Below are 19,217 nucleotides of genomic sequence, written 5' to 3'. Positions count from 1 at the left end.
CCTCCTAGCTCCCCTGGTCCTGAAAGTAGCACCCCTAGAAAACTACTTGCGTTCAGCTGCCAACCAGTCGCCACTTCACTTCTCCGTACCTTGATTGAAACAGTGAAACCCACTACACTTTCTGCTGATCAACTCCCTGCCGAGTACCTATCAAAACCAGATGATGCTATTGCTTACCCCGTCTCAAAGGTAATCAAATGAAACATATTAGAATCTAACTTTCCCACCATCTGGAAAATATCATATGTAATCCCACTTCACAAAGGAGGCAGCTCTACTAAAGTCTCCAATTATAGGCCAATAGCTATACTCTCTCCACTTGCAAAGATTATGGAAACTTTCGTCATAGACAATTCATGCACCACCTAATCCAAAATCGCATTATGGCAGACCCTCAGCATGGCTTACGTCCTCATCACAGCACTACTTCAGGCCTCCTAGCCTTTACTAACACCATAAACCATACTTGCAACACTAATTATATATCCTCAGCCCTCTTTTTGGATATTTCCAAGGCATACGATATGGTTGATCACCAACTTGTACTCCACACCCTGCAAACACTGTCTAGATACTGGAGCCTTCCAATGGTTTCAATCCTACCTGCATGGTCGACAGCAGGCTGGCCTCTGGCAGAACATACTCTCTAACCTTCTACCTAACACCCTCAGAGTACCACAAGGCTCTATACTAGGGCCCTTGCTGTTCTCCATCTTCATTAACAACCTTTATACTGTCATCCCAAAAGTCAGCTGTAGCCAATATGCTGAAGACTCTAGTCTGATCTGCTCAGCCACATCTCCAGTAGAGTTATGGTCAGCTACCCAGACCACCTTTAATACAATAGAAAACTGGCTTTCTGAACATCGTCTGATCCTAAATCCCAAATAAACTAAACTGCTGTTATTTCCCCAACACGTAGGTCTACCACTTTCACCGTTACCATAGCATCAACTGATGGCACAATAATCTCCCCTGACCCATCTCTGAAACTATTAGGTGTCATCATAGACAATAATCTCAAATGTGACCTACATGTTAACCAGATTATCAAAGCCATCAATAGAAAACTAGGGTCACTTTACAGAATTAAAGCCTTCCTAGCCCCTCCAGCTAAAGGTGCCATAGCTCGCTCACACCTTGTTTCAACCCTTCTGTATCCATGCGCTCTACTCTCGAATATGAACAAGACTGTCCTTAACAAACACTCAATTTGCTACAACCACATTGCCAGGTTTGCCACTGGGCTGCCTTTTAGGACACATCATTGCATCAATCTAAATCAGCTTGGTTGGCTTGCAATACCCAGCCTAATACAGTATAACCAACTGATTATGGCCTATAAAATCCTCTATAATCCAGACAATACTCCTGCACTTCAAATATTATCACCCCCTATAACAATCCTAGACCGCTTCGATTTTCTAACAAATTACTACTTCATACTAGCAAGTTTAATAACACAGCCGTTGATTCTCTCTTTGCAAACCCTGTAAGTAGATCCTGGAACTCACTTCCAGCTGATATTACCCTACTGTCCACCTTAGGTCAATTTAACAGTAGACTCAAACAACATTTGTCACTTAACTGGCTATGTCAATGTATCAAGCCTGGCTAACTCGAATGTGTAAAATCTGTGAACCACTTTACTGTGTAATTTTAATTTAATCCTGACTTGTGCTCAGGACTAACATTAACCTGTGGAACATGTTTGACTTGCTTACTTATGTAATCTCTGTAAATAATCTGTTTGTAATATGTAATGCTAGTATTATGTAATGCTGTATCTGCTACCCTCGTAGCTTGTCTCCACGGGCCTCCCCTGGAAATGGACATGCATCCAGTCGGACTATCCTAGTCAACAAATGTAGGATAAATAAATAAATAAATAAAATATATTACAGTGACTACAATACAAGTCAGACATTGACACGCACTGACAGCATGCTGAACACACTGGGGCATACGTGGGGACTCAGAATAGCAGCCTGCCTGGGCATCACACACCTCCGCAGCTGGCACACAAGCATATGTTCTGTCGGAACAGAGCACATGCCACACATGGCACGCACATCCCCTGTGCCACACACTCACAGCCTGTAGGGCTACACAACACACCTGCTACAGACGTGTCAGGTACCTGTCTTGTGTGCTGCACTGGGGTCCCGCTCAACATGCTGTACCTGGTGAAGGTCACAGTGATATGCCTCAGGGGCACTATGGTCCACCACAGCACACATGCATACAGGTCAGTCAGAGGCATGGACAGATATGACTCACTCATTGACCATGCCAGTATGGCTGCCTGAGACATACCTCCCTGGACTACATGATAGGGAACATAGAATGGATCTCTCAGCATGTGGCACAGGCCAGTATGAGCCTGATGTTGGTTGCCAACATACCCTCACCAGGTATTCTACCACTATATGTGGGAAGGGTGTTGTATGTATACATTATGCCCAGTCTCCACTGTCATTCATAGGGTATCCACTGGCTGTCAACGTGTGCTTACATGCTAGGGAAGCCACAATGATGTGCACGGGTCATCTTGCACGTGACACCCATGGCCCGATGTATAATGGCAAAGCTCCTTGGTACACACATACTGCCTTATGCTGCAGGACATGGTTTACATAGTGACCTCCATGGGTATCACACAGGTTAGGACACTAACAGTGCTGCTACACAACAACAGCAGTGTACACCGGAAGATGCATGCACCAGACACTGCCCTCAGCACGGTGAACTGCAATGTCTGTGCAGTACCAGATTCATGATTCATGGCTCACAGGTGTTACCCATCACTGACAGGTTATGCCCCATACCATGCCTGTCGTCCCCTACACATGTAACACACATGGATAGGGGGGTGGTATCCCAAGGTAACACAGATACACACACCTCCAGGTTGTTGGCACAGCACAAACCATCAGGGCCTACTCATGTGCAGCTAACAGTGTGTCAGACTGCCATCTGGTTCATAGCCTGGCACACACAACCCTCCGTTACACAGGAAGACCACCTATCCTCCATAACAACACTGGCAATATGACAGTCTCAAGAACTGTGTTTATATGGCCGGACTGCATCCAGCCAAACATTGTGTGTGAGCATTACTGTAGCGACAACACACTAGTTGAAGGGTTCACAGCATGTGGTCACTGAATTGCAGTGGAATGACATGTTACCACTACCACAACAGGTGGGAACATGCAGCACCTGTACATCGACTACATGTACACCATATGGCCCAGACCAGATGTGTATCCCCTGCTGTAGGTCTTTCACCATAGACACCCACACTGTATAGAGACATACCAAGTGCGGACCCTGCACAGTAAGACACAGTCATATTGGTATACATTGCAAATACTATTTATCCACTCGAGGCATGTGTTAGACATGGTAACTACTGCAGGTCACAGATATTTATGTGTATGTGACACATACATACATCATGTGTGCAATGCCATTGCTGGTTTAGGCAATGGCATGCATTGTTATGTACAAACACCCACACAAGGTAATACTGTGTGACACAACCCCACGTGACAGTTGTGGGTTACCAAAACATACCTATCTGTACTCTGACAATGGTAATAGACACAGTAGCAGAGCACACTATTGGCATTACTAGCCAACTAGCCCTGTTTGGCTGTGCTGATAGTGTGGTGACATCCCCTGTGTTTACTGGGGGAGTATGTAGCATCTGGTGTATTGTAGTATTTTCCAAAAGGATCTGTTCTCTCACACTTGCATTTACACACACCCTACTACCCCCACACACATGCAGGATTCATTCCCCTATCTAACTAAGTCATGCCACATGAGAGAGACGCATTAGCAAAGTGCACTATGCGGTTTACTAGATAGTTCCGCTTCTCTGGCTATACTTATAGGGTGCTGACAACATCAGTATTTTGAAAGGGTAATGTGCATTAGGTAGTATGATCTCCTGATTATAAGAAACCAAACAAAAAAGCCGGTACCCCTGATGGCAATAAAACGATAAAAATCCAAAAGTCCAGTAAATAACACGCCGAATGCTCTCCTTTCAAATTACGAAAATATTTATTCATAAAAGTGAGTAAGCGCTTTCGCCATAGGGCTTTCTCAAACTCTTAAACATTTACAAGCTGCTTAAAAAATCTTTATAAAACATGGAAACTACTTTCATTGGTCAGCATGACAAGTGGGAAGTTTAAACTCTTAAAGTCATAGTTCATATATAATGCTCTAAACAATGTCGCTTAGGTGCTCTTCATAGAATCATCAGTGGAGCATAGATCAAAAATACAATAGTATATATGAGGCTATTTAGCGCCCCATAAATTCCCATATACAGAATGAGTATTGAAATCAAAATCTGTCACAATGACTAAAAACAAAACATCAAATAGGTTTAAAAAATGTTTTTAAAATTTCACGGCAAATTGCACATAGCGATCTAGACATAGATCTAAGATCGCAAGTAAACCTGATGGTGTGTGGACCAGTGTCAGCATCTCAACCTATTTACAAAGCTTGCTAGAAAACATAGCTATTGTACAATAGCTGAAATAATGCAATATCGTCAAAAGCAAAAATAAAAACTGCACACTCATATAAAAAGGCGAATGCCCAAGCCTACCTTCCTCTCAGTTACTGGATAGGTTGAAATTTAAATAAACTCATGTAGCGTCCTATGTATCGTGATGAAAGTGAACACTCCATGGAATAATGCAGATATTTTTATATGAGTGTGCAGTTTTTATTTTTGCTTTTGATTTTGTATATTTTTTGTGCTTAGAGGGAGCACTGGATTGATCGTGCTGAAGACGCATCTCTTAGACGTCAGTGAATGCTATGTGAACTATTGCTCAAGTAGCGACGATATTGCTATGTGCAATTTGCCGTGAAATTTTAAAAACATTTTTTAAACCTATTTGATGTTTTGTTTTTAGTCATTGTGACAGATTTTGATTTCAATACTCATTCTGTATATGGGAATTTATGGGGCGCTAAATAGCCTCATATATACTATTGTATTTTTGATCTATGCTCCACTGATGATTCTATGAAGAGCACCTAAGCGACATTGTTTAGAGCATTATATATGAACTATGACTTTAAGAGTTTAAACTTCCCACTTGTCATGCTGACCAATGAAAGTAGTTTCCATGTTTTATAAAGATTTTTTAAGCAGCTTGTAAATGTTTAAGAGTTTGAGAAAGCCCTATGGCGAAAGCGCTTACTCACTTTTATGAATAAATATTTTCGTAATTTGAAAGGAGAGCATTCGGCGTGTTATTTACTGGACTTTTGGATTTTTATCGTTTTATTGCCATCAGGGGTACCGGCTTTTTTGTTTGGTTTCTTATTATCTTTATCAGCGTGATACCCCGCCTCTGTTTGTGACCGCTCTGCATTGGGACTGTGAAATGATCTCCTGATTGCCAAGACTAACATGTTTTTTATATGGAAATGCACACACACAAACTCCTCACATCCAAACACACACACATGCCATTTACAGGTTTCAAACTCCTATCTAACTACATTATAATACTCGGGAGAGACGCATTAGCAGAGTGCGCTATTCACATTGCTGGGAGGCTTCTCTTTTCCTGCTGTACTTATAGGGTGCTGACATCATCTGTGTTTAGAAAGGGGAGTGTGCATCCTGTAGTGTGTTCTCCCAGTTGCCAAAAGGGACATTTCCCTCAGACAAATTTGCACACATACAGTAATCCCCCTCATCCAAACACACACACTTGCCATTTGCAGGATTCAAACCACTACTTAACTATGTTATGACACTCGAGATGGATATATTAGCAGAGCGCACTATTTGCATTACTGGAAGGCTTCTCTTCTCCTGCTGTACTTATAGGGTGCTGATATTATCTGTGTTTAGAAAGGGGAGTGTGCATCCTGTAGTGTGTTCTCCCAGTTGCCAAAATGGACATTTCCCTCACACAAATTTACACACACACACAGCAACCCCCCCCCTCATCCAAACACACACACTTACAGGATTCAAACCACTACCTAATTATATTATGGCACTTAATATGGACGCATTAGCAGAGCGCGCTATTCGCATTACTGGGAGGCTTCTTTTCTCCTGCTGTACTTATAGGGTGCTGACATCATCTGTGTTTAGAAAGGGGAGTGTGCATCCTGTAGTGTGTTCTCCCAGATGCCAAAAGGGACATTTCCCTCACACAGATTTGCACACACACAGTAACCCCCCTCATCCAAACACACACACTTGCAGGATTCAAACCACTATCTAACTATGTTATGACACTCGAGGCGGACGTACTAACAGAGCGCGCTAGTTGCATTTCTGGGAGGCTTCCCTTCTCCTGCTGTACTTATAGGGTGCTGACATCATCTGCGTTTAGAAAGGGGAGTGTGCATCCTGTAGTGTGTTCTCACAGTTGCCAAAAGGGACATTTCCCTCACACATATTTGCTCACACACACTAACCCCCCTCATTCAAACACACACACTTGCAGGATTCACACCACTACTTAACTATGTTATGACGCTCAAAACGGACGCATTAGCAGAGCGCGCTATTCGCATTACTGGGAGGCTTCTTTTCTCCTGCTGTACTTATAGGGTGCTGACATCATCTGCGCTTAGAAAGGGGAGTGTGCATCCTGTAGTGTGTTCTCCCAGTTGCCAAAAGGGACATTTCCCTCACACAAATTTGCACACACACAGTAACCCCCCTCATCCAAACGCACATACTTGCCATTTGCAGGATTCAAACTACTACCTAACTATGTTATGACACTCGAAAAGGATGCATTAGCAGAGAGTATTATTCACATTACTGGGAGGCTTTCCTTCTCCTGCTGTACTTATAGGGTGCTGACATCCTCTGTGTTTAGAAAGGGGAGTGTGCATCCTGTAGTGTGTTCTCCCAGTTGCCAAAAGGGACATTTTTCTCACACATATTTGCACACACACACTAACCCGCCTCATCCAAAATCACACACTTGCCATTTGCAGGATTCAAACCACTACCTAATTATGTTATGACACTCGAGATGGATGCATTAGCAGAGCGCGCTATTCGCATTAGTAGGAGGCTTTCCTTCTCCTGCTGTACTTATAGGGTGCTGACATCGTCTGTGTTTAGAAAGGGGAATGTGCATCCTACAGTGTGTTTTCCCAGTTGCCACATTTGTTGCCAGACATTTCCCTCTCACAGCCTTTCACACACACAAACCCCACTCACCCACACACACTGAGCATTTGCAGGATTCGAACTCCTCCCTAACTGTATTATGACACTTGAGAGAGACACATTAGCAGAGTGCACTATCCAAATTACTGGGCATCTGTTCTGCACCTGTAGTATTTCTAGGGTGCTGACATCTTTATTTCTACAGATGTAAGTAGATGTAGTACTACCTGTCAGGTGGGGGATAGCATATATATGCATTTGCAGCCACCTACGTCAGGGTCAGATATGCACATCGCACTGGCAGGTTATGTTCTATACCATGCTTTGGGACCACAGGACCTGTAACACACAACACAACCAGTCCAGAACACCACACCCACATCCAGGACACACACTTAGCTTTCCTGGGAACAGTGCCAGGATATGCAGGTATTCACATACACCATTCCAGTTGTTAACATCAGGTACAGGCATATTGTGTGTGAGAACTACTCAGGCCTCTACCACATTACCCTACAGCCACTACAATTTGTGGGTCCATGTGCTATGGCAGAACCACACACCACAGCCACATGGGTGAATACATATTGCACCTGTCCATCTGCAACGTGGGTACTCACTGTTCCACACCAGAGGTAGACCACCATTGTTGATATCTGACCATACCCACCTTTCCCTGGACATCCATATCTCATCTCCACCCCAGGCAAGGTTGTCACTGCACACAAACTGTGTTTAGCACAAGCAGACTCTACACTTGTGTAGACTGGGGTGGATGACTTCAGAGGACCCATGCTGGAGGACTATACTGGCCACTCAGCATAATCCTTGACAATTGCATCCTATGAGCATGTGTACAGTTTGCATTGGTCATGCTATCCCACATATACCCATGACTGCTCCACAACAAGACACCTGTCAGCTGTATACCAGCCATATATGCGCCGCTCAACAGACAGAGTGACCTAATACATTGCAGAGCTGTAGCCCACAGAGGGAGGACATCTGTGGACAGTTCCAGCATGGCACTTCATTCACACATACTCATTACAACACAGTGTTGACAGTGGAATCGTCCAGAGAATGCAGATAGGACTCCCCTCAGTCTGTTATTGATGGACACCTACTGTCAGAGATCCTCAGCAACCCTCTCACAGCACACACCGATGACATGGCTGTGGCTTAGCACATTCAATCCCTGAGACCTCCATGGTGCCCCTGCTTGACAGAGGCACAGCTCACTAGCCTCACATGTTGCCTTCTGTGACCTACTTTACAGTGGCACGGTAGCCTACTATCCTGGGGATGCAGATGCCAAGCACACTCTGGCTGAGCTGTCATTCCCTGGGGCAAGAAGCCTAGTATTGACCTCTACACCCATATGTTCAATTGTCGGATGCACAATATTTGTTGTGCTGTTCTACTGTTTGCAGGTCTTTATTGCCATAGCATTCCCTGTTCCTATGACCAACTTGTGTATCTGTGGCAGATGTTTGCATATGACGGCGATCCACTATATCACTTATGTCTCTGTGGTCATTTACTGTGTGCACTGGGCTGATTGCTGTGTTGTGGTTGGTTCCTGGACTGACAAGTACAAATACCAGATATGTGTGGCAAATTGCTACATGGAGATATGGCCTAAGTCTGTGAGCATGCCCAGTTCAGCCTTTCCATGGCATGTTGTCTGACATATGCCTCATTTATCAAAGTGTGCGAGCATGCCCAGTGCGAGCTTTCCATATGTTGCACTCTGAAGTCCACCACATATTTGGGTGTGTGTGACCTTCGACAATATCGCACGTTTATGATTGTGTGTTGAGTGTCATGTTGTGTACTAACTGGCCAACTGCTTCGTGTCTGCCACCACAGGGATTATACTGTGCCTGCAGGAATTGCATGGGATACTTTGCAGACAGTTCTCAACATACTTTCATAATGACCTAACACTGTAGTACCGTATAGTGTACTGGTTCGGTACTTTCACTGTGGTGGACAGTATCCTGGGCTTTAGTCCTATGACTGCTTGACATCTTCATAGTGAGCACAACAGACTGTGTAGGGGCCAGTTGTGCACATATGACCATGTTGCAATGTGTTCAGATATGGACTACCTACACAAGGTTCGTCCAACATTGCTAATGTATTCCACAACATGGGTGGACATTGGCAAACACTCGCGATGTTCCGTAGGCCATTTCTGATGCTTGTCACAGGGTGTGTTTGTCTTTCAACACACATTGTAACTGGAGTTTGCCATTACATATGTCATGGTTGGTATACTGTGCCTCCATCTACCTCTGACATAACAGGGATACCCAGGGTAGCCTACCATCTCCCATACACTCATCAGGATGCCTCTTGAGGGGTGTCGATATGTGGCTCTCTGGCTGACCAGTACCAGGAGTTTACTGAAGTGTGGGGGTGCCTTCTGTGTTATGGATCATTCTGTACAGCTTGTCCTATGTATGTCAGTGCTGGGGTTCAGGCCTCTCATGTGCATAGCTCACTGCCATTCAGATTGTACAAGGTGCAACATGTTCATTCATTCCAGGTTGGACATGGCTTCATACATCAGGCACAGCTTTCCTGTAGCTGGGAAGGATGGCGGTGTGTGAGGCTGCAGTTTGTTTACTCAGGCAACACATGGCATCTGTTCATGCTCTTTGCTACCCCTGATGGGGTACTGTTGTGGACTTTACAGTTGATGGAGGTGTCTGCTGCGGTATATCCCACAGGGGCTATTGTAGTCAGTTGTGATGCTGATACAGGATGGCTGCAGAGCCACAGTGAGTTCCCCTTATCTACATCTGCCAGCCTTCATGTTTGGGTGGGTATATGGTACATGTTTCTGCGAACACTACAGCCACATGTTTGTCCAGTGCAGGATATTTATCACCTTTTGTACCCAGGTCTCACATTACATGTTAGGTACCTCATGGGTTAACACCTGTGTGGTAATTTGTGGGCACTTACTGTATATCCACGGTGGTTGTCTATACACAGTTCTGCAATCAGCTTGCTGACATGGCTATGGCTACAGTTGTCTGTTTGTAGGTGTCCCTTTTGTGGGTTGCTTGTGTCAGCTGGGGGTTGGATATGGTGGGCTGTTTGTACTCCTCTGCATACATGCTCAGTCACAGTCCTTCCATGTTGGCCTATACCTATGGGACATGTCTACAGAACAGGGGGGGGGCAAGACCAGGCCTTGTGGGATGCCACTCATATCCGCTTTGTAGTCTGATATGGATGCGGCATGTCTGACCATGTCAGTTCTGTCCTTGGTCTGCTTTGCAACCCCTCTACTGACATAGGGGTGTATATTTAAGCTGGTGAACATATCCATACTGAACACGTATTGCATTGTCTAGATGCATGTGCAGGATCCAGCTACACTGTGTGGACCACATAGCCCTCATCAATGACCTTAATGACTGCTTCAAATGGGTCAGACATGTTTAGGGGCTGGTTCTGCAGTTACAACAGCCACAGTGTGTAGGGTCCAGTATCAGTAGGTCCACATTAGCCTTCTGTCTGTGGTACATACTGATCATTTCCATAGCTGTGCAGAACAAGCTTGTCAGGATCCTGGGGTGGTAGTTTGGAGTATCCATTCAGGCAACACCTTTGTTGTGATGGACCACTGTTGTTGTACACTGCTCTTTGGGCACATATCCTGTGGTAAGGCTGACATTGGCCAGTAGTGTGATTTTGCATTCCATTATTCTTGGGGTCCATGTTGGCCTCAGCACAGGACACCATCACATACCTTTGCTGCTGTGTGTTATGCTTTGCAGATGATGGCTGTTACCTCAGCATCTGCAATGTCAGGGGACCATCTGCTGGGATAGGTATTTTGTACTTGGAGGGGGGGTGTTTGCACTGCCCCTGACAGGTTGTATGTTAGCAATATTTGTGTGTTTGGTATGTTGTTTGTAATATCTGTGTGATTCGGAGCATAACTGTGGATGCCCAACATGGTTCCTACCATCAGTTGTGTAAGACTTGTGATTATCCTTAGTGTCCTGTACGTTTTGTATCTTCATAGGTTCATGGGTTCATAGTAGGCTAGACACCCTAGGCCATTAGTAAGCCTAGCTAGAGTGTGTGTGTCTTTCGCCACCCCTTGCTATGTTCAATTATGGCCATTTATGAGGTTCTTCACTGTGCCTCTGTCTGGTCGTGACACAGTGGGGACTCCCAGTATACATGTACGGTCATCCATCCACTTGGCAATATTCATGTTGAGGGGTGTCAGTGAGGGGCTCTGCCTACCATGGATTGGGATCCTGTTTCTGGGTGTGGGGAGCCTATGGGTTATGTATCTGTCCCTCCAGCACATCTTATTTCATTATGTGTTGAGGTTGACATCTGTGACTCTCACAGCTCCAATGGCTTTGGTTTCCTGTGGTGTAGCATGTCCATTACTCCTGTGTTGGACATGGCCTTGTACAACAGACATACCATGCCTCTGTGTAGGCAGAGTGTGACTGCAGTCAGCTGGGGTGTCTACAGCCAGGCAGCATATGACATATATTTCACACCCTTTATCCTGTTGGTGGGGTAACTATGAGGTCTTCCGAACCACTGCAGGTGTCACGTACGGTACATCCCATATGAGTCATTGTACTAGATTATGGGTCTGATAAGGGAACAGTACAGCGGCACAGTGACCTCTGTTGATGTTGATGTGAATCCTTTCCTGATACGGTGTCCAGTATCAACAGTCTTCATAGCCACATTGGCATTGTGGCTGTCACATGACAGATTAATTTCGACCTGTGTCCCTAGGTCCCTGATTACTCCTTGCATACATAATGGTTTGACACCTATGTGGTACTTTGTGTGTACCTTGTCTGGTATTTGGTGGGACATTCATACTGTCCAGTGTCTTCGGATGTCTGGGTGGAGTTCTTGTGTGTGAGAGTGTGGTCTGTCACATGCTACAGACTGTACAGCAGTTTTGACTACAGTTATGTGCACATGGGTGGTGTCCGCTGCTTTGTGCATTGTCAGTTACCTGGCTATATGGGTGTCTGTGCTTCATATGGATACTCCCCCTCCTTTGATGTCTTGGTGCAGGTGTTGGGGCCATAACACATGATATGTGGTATAACCTAGTATTGCTGGTGTGCTATCACTAGGCTTGCAGCAGGCTTCTGTCACTGGACAGACATCAATGTTCTCCATAATGGGACGTGCCTCAGGGGCATGCATATTGCAGTTTACACATCTGGCATTGGTCAGCATTACCCTTATGTTTCCTACCATTTATGTTTTCTAGGGTGGTGGGTAGTCTTTTTGGCCTTGCCTACATACGGCTCTATGGAGGCGGCAAAGGCCTTATCCAGTATCCAGACGCACACGGGTAACAGCTGACAGCCATCCCTGTAACAGCAGCATGGCTTGTCATGCTTGACATCTGAAGCAGACACACATTAGACCCTCTTGGACTGACAGCTGTAACTGTGCCAGCTGTTAAACATGAGCATTCTGTGTTTGTACTGTGGCATCATTCTTGGTGAGGGTTGGATGCTGCACACAGCCAGTGTCATCCCGCCCTGGGGTACATACTTGGAGGGACCATCCATATCTCATTTGATGTTGACCAGGGAGGTACATCTCAGGTAATTCACACCAGCATGGACATTGAGTGCATCATATTTCTGCTTGCTTTGGGGTGACCTGCGTACTTGTGTTAAGTGGCATTTTGTGGCAGCCTACAAGCAGCTTACTCTACCCTTTCCCTTGTTCTGTCTGGTGAGTGGGACAGCTGTGTGTCTGCCTATACAGACACCTATTACGACTGTATCAGGCATGTTGTTTCTCCTTCGGGCCTGTGACTGTTTGGCACACCAGCTTTGCATACTATTCGTTGCATGTGCTATGTTTGAAGGTTGTGGTTGCTTGTGATCTACTTTGGAGGCTTCTGTTGGTGTGGTGTTTTTTTGTAATTAAGGCCTCCGGGAATATTTGTCTGTGTTTATGTGTTTGGTTTACAGTTGTGGTAGGTCTATGTGGGACTGGGTTTGTGGTGTATGTGGTTACCTTCTCCTCCTGACTAGTGTTGACAGTACTGAGTTGTTGAAGCTCAACATCTGGTTTGGATACATGGATGCATCTATCACATATGTTTGTATTTATTGGGGGGTGTTGTGGTTGTCTGTGTACTTGGTACTGGTGTCACATTGCCTCTGGATTCACAGATTATACTTGTTGTGGCTGGACTTAGTGGATTGTATGTGTGGACATATGTTGTTGCCATACTACTGGTCAGTGATTACTTCCCTTTTTATGTTTGCTTTATCATGTGGTAACTTCCTCATTCTCTTGCATGGTTTGGTAATGGCTGGAGGCCAGCATGCCAGATGCCTGCGTGTATGGCATTGTGTGTTGCTGTTATTTGTGATTGCATACTCCAAGCATTCCTGGCTGTGTTCATGGAATGCCTGTATAACATGTTCTGTGGTGTGTCCCATATTCTGCACTTGCACAGGGCCTTTTGTGGATTCAACATCGGTTTTGAGGGCTGCAACCTATACTTTACACTTGTTTTTCACTGTGGTATTCTGGCCAGGGACTGGGGTCAGGGTGTGTATATCCAGTGTGATTACTCTATGGTCTGGTCTTACCAGTGAGGGGTACACTTCTCATCTTGCCATCCAGTACACATGTTGCTGATTATCACATCCAGTATACTTACCCCTCTTGTGGGAGTAGTACATTGTTCCTGGGCATTTTGGTTTATGGAATCTGGGTGATTTTCTCCTACTGTGTTGGTGCTAGTACAATGCTACCGGTGTATGTCTGGGTATTTTCAGTCAAGCAGTATAATGTGGTTTGGGGGGCTTGATATATTCATGTATTCCGACATAGGCCAGGTGCTGTTCCTGGTATTAGGACAGTAGTCTGCAGCAGGCTATATACTGCGAGGCAGTTTTAGCCATTGGTATTTGACCATGGCTATTCCATGCTGCTTCTTGTTGTGGTACCAACATGGAGGTGTGGTTATCCTTGCCATTTCTTGCTAGTCACCCTCCTTTTGTAGCTTGTTCCATGTTTTGTGGCTGCACAGCACAGTATGAGGTGTGACCTAGTAGTGTTAGGGTGCTGATGTGAGCCTTGCCCAGTTCTCTATTACAGAACTGGTATCTACATTCTCCTTACTGTGCACGTTTACACTGCACACATCTTGCTGTTTATACATCTGTCATGGGGTAGTATTACATCTAGGTTCCTATCCCTTGTAGAACCTATGCAGGTGGGTTTGTGTTTTGAGACTTACCTATTCAGGGCATGCTGTGGGTACTGACAGCCTTTGCCGGTATCCATGGGGCATGGCATGATAGGTGCACACCACCCCTAGCAGGTGGTGCATCATGTCAAGCTCCGCATATCTTCCCAACCTGTAACTCATTGGCTCCCCTTTGACTGACTGCATTACTTCAGCCAATTATTGTACTTGATCTTCTTGTCCTCATAGTGTGGCATCATGCTTGGTGAGGGTGAGATGTTAGGCAGGGTCTTCATGTTTGCATATACTAGATGGTGTTACATTGCTTAACACATGGCAATCATGCCTCAGGTGGTGCTGCAGGGCTGCCTCTGTCGGATGCACATACTATACTCCCTGTACATGTTTGAGAGCAGGATGTGTCATGTTAGGCATCCCTGTTACTATATGAGTGAATCAGAGAGGGGTATCATTCCCAGGGTTCCTACTGAGCCAGTGTATGTGCTATGCGTTGCCTCTTTGCCAAGGCCAGGGCATACTGGGCACACCTCCTTCTGCCTACTGGGGCAGGCACAGGTTGTTCCTCCTCTGAGTCATGCTCTGCCTGTGATGGCCTTGGCAATGATGGGGGGCTGTTTGGCCCGGCCCTATGCTGGTCCTGCTGCAGCTGTTTTCGCAAGATCATATTATGTAGCATAGCACATACCATGATAATTTGGGTACATGTAGTTGGTGTGTACTGCAAGGCTCCACCAGATGTGTCCAGACACCAGAACCGTGACTTGAGCAGCCCAAACACATGCTCTATTACATTACGTGTTTGTGCGTGTGCCTCATTATGGCATTCCTGTTCAGGTGTGTGTGCGTTTCTGATGGGTGTCATCAGCCACGGCTCCAGTGCATAACCTGCATCCCCCACTAGGTGTCCATGTGGGATGTCCCCATTGGCAAATGTCTGGTACAGCTGCGTCAAATGCCAGATGTGGGAATCGTGATAACTCCCATGGCAGCCAGCACACACATTCATTATTATGCCCTGGGCATCACACACAACCTGGCAGTTGGTGGAGGAGAAGCCCTTGCGGTTAATGTAGGCCCTACCCCGCTCACCGGCTGGTGCTTTGATGCATATGTGCATGCAGTCTATTGCACCCAGTACCTCAGGGTATTCCGCTATTTGCTGGAAGAGACGCATATTGCTGGCCAATACCTCATGGGCATTGGGGAAATATACATGATCACCGACATGTGCTGACATGGCATCCAGGAACTGGTGTAGTACCCTGGAGGCTAATGCCTGTGATATCCCCATCATATTGCCAGTTGGTCTCTGGAAGGTACCTGTTGCTAGTATTCTTAGGCCAACACATACCTTGGTTTCCACTGGGATGGGTTCCCCTCTGTTGGTTCTGTGTGTGAGGCATGGCCTGCACAGCTCAACAATTTGCTGCAGGAGCTCTCTGTCCACTCTATAGCGCTCTACTATCTCCAGCTCATGTAACCCATGGTAGGTGACCCTTGGCCTGTACACTCTTCTCCGTCTCCTCACTGTGGGTTGTCTGGCACCATCTGCATTGTCACCACCCTCAGCAAGTCGCCTATGTCTCATTATGACAGCTATGGCAGCCCCTAACATTTCTGCTCTGAGTGAAGCTTTTTCAGTTTTCACTTCTATTAGCTTCCTCCTGTCTTGCAGTGTCTCTTAATGGAAACATCCTGCACTACTGTTTGCAGAGTTTTAAGTGCTGGGCTGGGCTACTATTCTGCCTGTGTAATTGCCTGCTTCTAATTGTTTTCACCTGCTAGCTTCAGCAGTTATCCCTGCTAGCTTCCTATTAATTCTGTTGCTTCTTTTTTCCTCTCTGTTTCCTCAGGGGGGAGCAACGTGCATACTATCTGAAACATGCTCACAGTGGCTTACACGTGTGCACACGTGCTTACACGGTTCAGAATCTACTTATTCGGGTTAAAACGTGTGCACACCCACGCAAACAGTGTTAAACATCTCCCAACATGCTCCCACATGCTCACACTGCCTTACGAGCGCACACTGTCCTACTCACGCTTCATGGCAAGCACACGTGCGCATGCACACCCAGCAAGAAACTTTGGTGTAAGTAACAGTGTACACCTTCCATTTCTTTTTTTTTAAAACAAGTTTATTGTTTTAACATATAAGAGAAATATCATAACAATTTTATACAAATAATTAAAAATAGGTATTATTATAATATTCAACAAAACAACTAAAGTATTTACAAAGACATCCACTACAATCAGATCAATTAATTAAACTACAATACTGTGTTATTGAAATTAGAATTTTTTTAACAAATTTTGTAAATTATCCCATACAATAAAATGTGATGTTTTTCTAGTTGTTCTCATTCTAATTGTGCTTATTTCCATATAACACATTATATTCATAACATTTTTAAATTCATTGAACGAAGGAGGTGTATCTGAAATCCAATTTCTAGTTATTATTTTCCTAGCCACTGCTAGGATAGACCATAACAAGGGAAGCTTAATCTTTTTAACACATTGAGGTACAGGTGTGTTGAATAATATAAGAGACTTAGAAATAATGAAATTATCTGTAAAAGAGCCTGCAAAATTCATTAATTGACTTCCAGTATTCTTTCAACTTCATACAGTCATAAAACATATGAGCCCAGTCAGCATTAATTTCTACATTACATCTCTTACATAGATTATCTTTATTATTAATTTTATTCATCATCAAAGGTGTATAAAAGATCTATGTAAAATTTTCCATGTATAAAGTCTCCAGACAATGGAAGATGTAGTTCTATAAGCAGATTCCAATATATATTGTTTATCTTGTTGAGTTGGTGGGTCCCCGTTAATAGAGGTGAAATAATTCCAGTATGAATCTACATTGTAAAAGTTTCTTGTCTGATAATTTTATGTATATATGAAAGTTTACCTTTATCAGAAACTTTATGCTGTAAATTTATTATCAAGTAATCAATCAGTTTTGGAATAGATTCTTTAACTGTTATAGACATTAGATCTATTCTATCAATGAGATGTTGTCTAAAGATCTGAACCTCTAACCAGCAAGTTTCTCTTAGATCAAATTCTTGTTTTAAGAAATCTAGATTTTTAACTTTATTATCAGATATCAGCTGATACCAGCACTTTAGATTATTATCTATAGCTAAATGAGCTCCTTCAGAAGTAGATGACATAAGCATACCCTGAGTATAAATTATAGGAATACAATAAAATTCCATTCCCTATACTTAGGGTGCATGAATATAAAGTTACGATAACTAATAATAATATTTAATGGGTAACAGACCATATGTTTAGATGTAATAGGTGAAGTACAAAATTCCTTTAGCAACCACAACATGGAGTTATTTATAATCATATTTTTATGTGTTAAGGAGATTTTCATGAAGTGCATACTAATTAGCTCCCAATAATCTTTCCATTTTGCGACATATGACCGATCTATTAATAAAGTAATAACTTTTATAATAGAAGAGATAATATATAAATTAAAGTCTGGAAAAGAAATACCCCTTGAGACCAGCTATTAGTATGTTTCTTTAATGCAATCCTAGGTCTATTAGGTGCCCATAAGAAATTTAACATTAGTGTATTCAGTTTCTTGATAGTTACTTTTGTAGGTGAAAGTATTATTGATTGTATTAAGTATAAAATCTTGGGGAATATTATCATTTTAATAATTGTAAGTCTCTCCTCCATAGTAAAAACATATTATTCCAGGTATTAAAAAGATTTTGTATATTAAGAAAACAGGTATTATAGTTATTATATATAATAGATTTAATATCTTTAGATAGTATTATACCTAAATAAGTTATCTGACCTGAGTTGGGTACATATTTAGTAAAATCACTAATGAGAGTATTTTTTCGTATATATAGGTAGTATTTTAGTTTTTCTTCATTGAATATTAAACCAGAAATACTTTTAAAATTCATCATTTTATCAAATAAAGACTGCATAGAATAATTAGATCCTGCTGATGTAATTAGAACATCATCTGCAAAAGTTGAATTTTTGATGTTGTATTTTCTTCTATTTCAAAACCCTCTATGTCAGTACTGTTTCTAATCAAATTAGCCCAAGGCTCCATTACTAAAGTGAATAATAGTGGAGAAAGTGGACATCCTTGCTTTGTACCTTTAAGAATGGGTATTTTTGTGAAACATATGTTCCTACCTTAATATAAGCCAGCTGCCTTTGTATAAATGCTCAATTAAATTTACAAATGCATCAGAGAAATTTGTGCATTTCAGTAAGGTAAACAGATAGTCCCAACTTACTGAATCAAATGCTGAACCTATATCAAGACTAATAAGTGTTAAATCTTTCTTTTTCCTATTTGCAAAATCAATTAATGTTAAAGTTCTTCTTATATTATCAAAAGTATTTCTATTTACAATGAAGCCCGTCTGATCTATGTCTATAATGCCGGAATAATTGTCTTCAATCTATCAGCAAAAATACTCATAAACATTTTATAATCAACATTAAGTAATGAGATGGGTCGATATGAAGAACATCTAGTTGGATCTTTATTAGGTTTTAAAATTGGTGAAATAAATGTATATTGCCAAGATGGGGGTTATTAACTCAGTTTGGGCCAGAATAAAACCTTATGTATTAATGAATATGTAGTTTTAGAAAGGATTTTATATATCTCTGGTATAATACCATCATTACCCGGTGCTTTGTTTGATTTAAGCTTATTTATTTGTGTAATAACTTCTGTATATGAAATACTCTTGTCCAATA

Source organism: Protopterus annectens, chromosome 12.part0, assembly GCF_019279795.1.
Source record: "Protopterus annectens isolate FY-2018-M chromosome 12.part0, PAN1.0, whole genome shotgun sequence".
Classification (NCBI taxonomy): Eukaryota; Metazoa; Chordata; order Ceratodontiformes; family Protopteridae; genus Protopterus; species Protopterus annectens.
Note: the sequence above shows the minus strand (reverse complement) of the source record.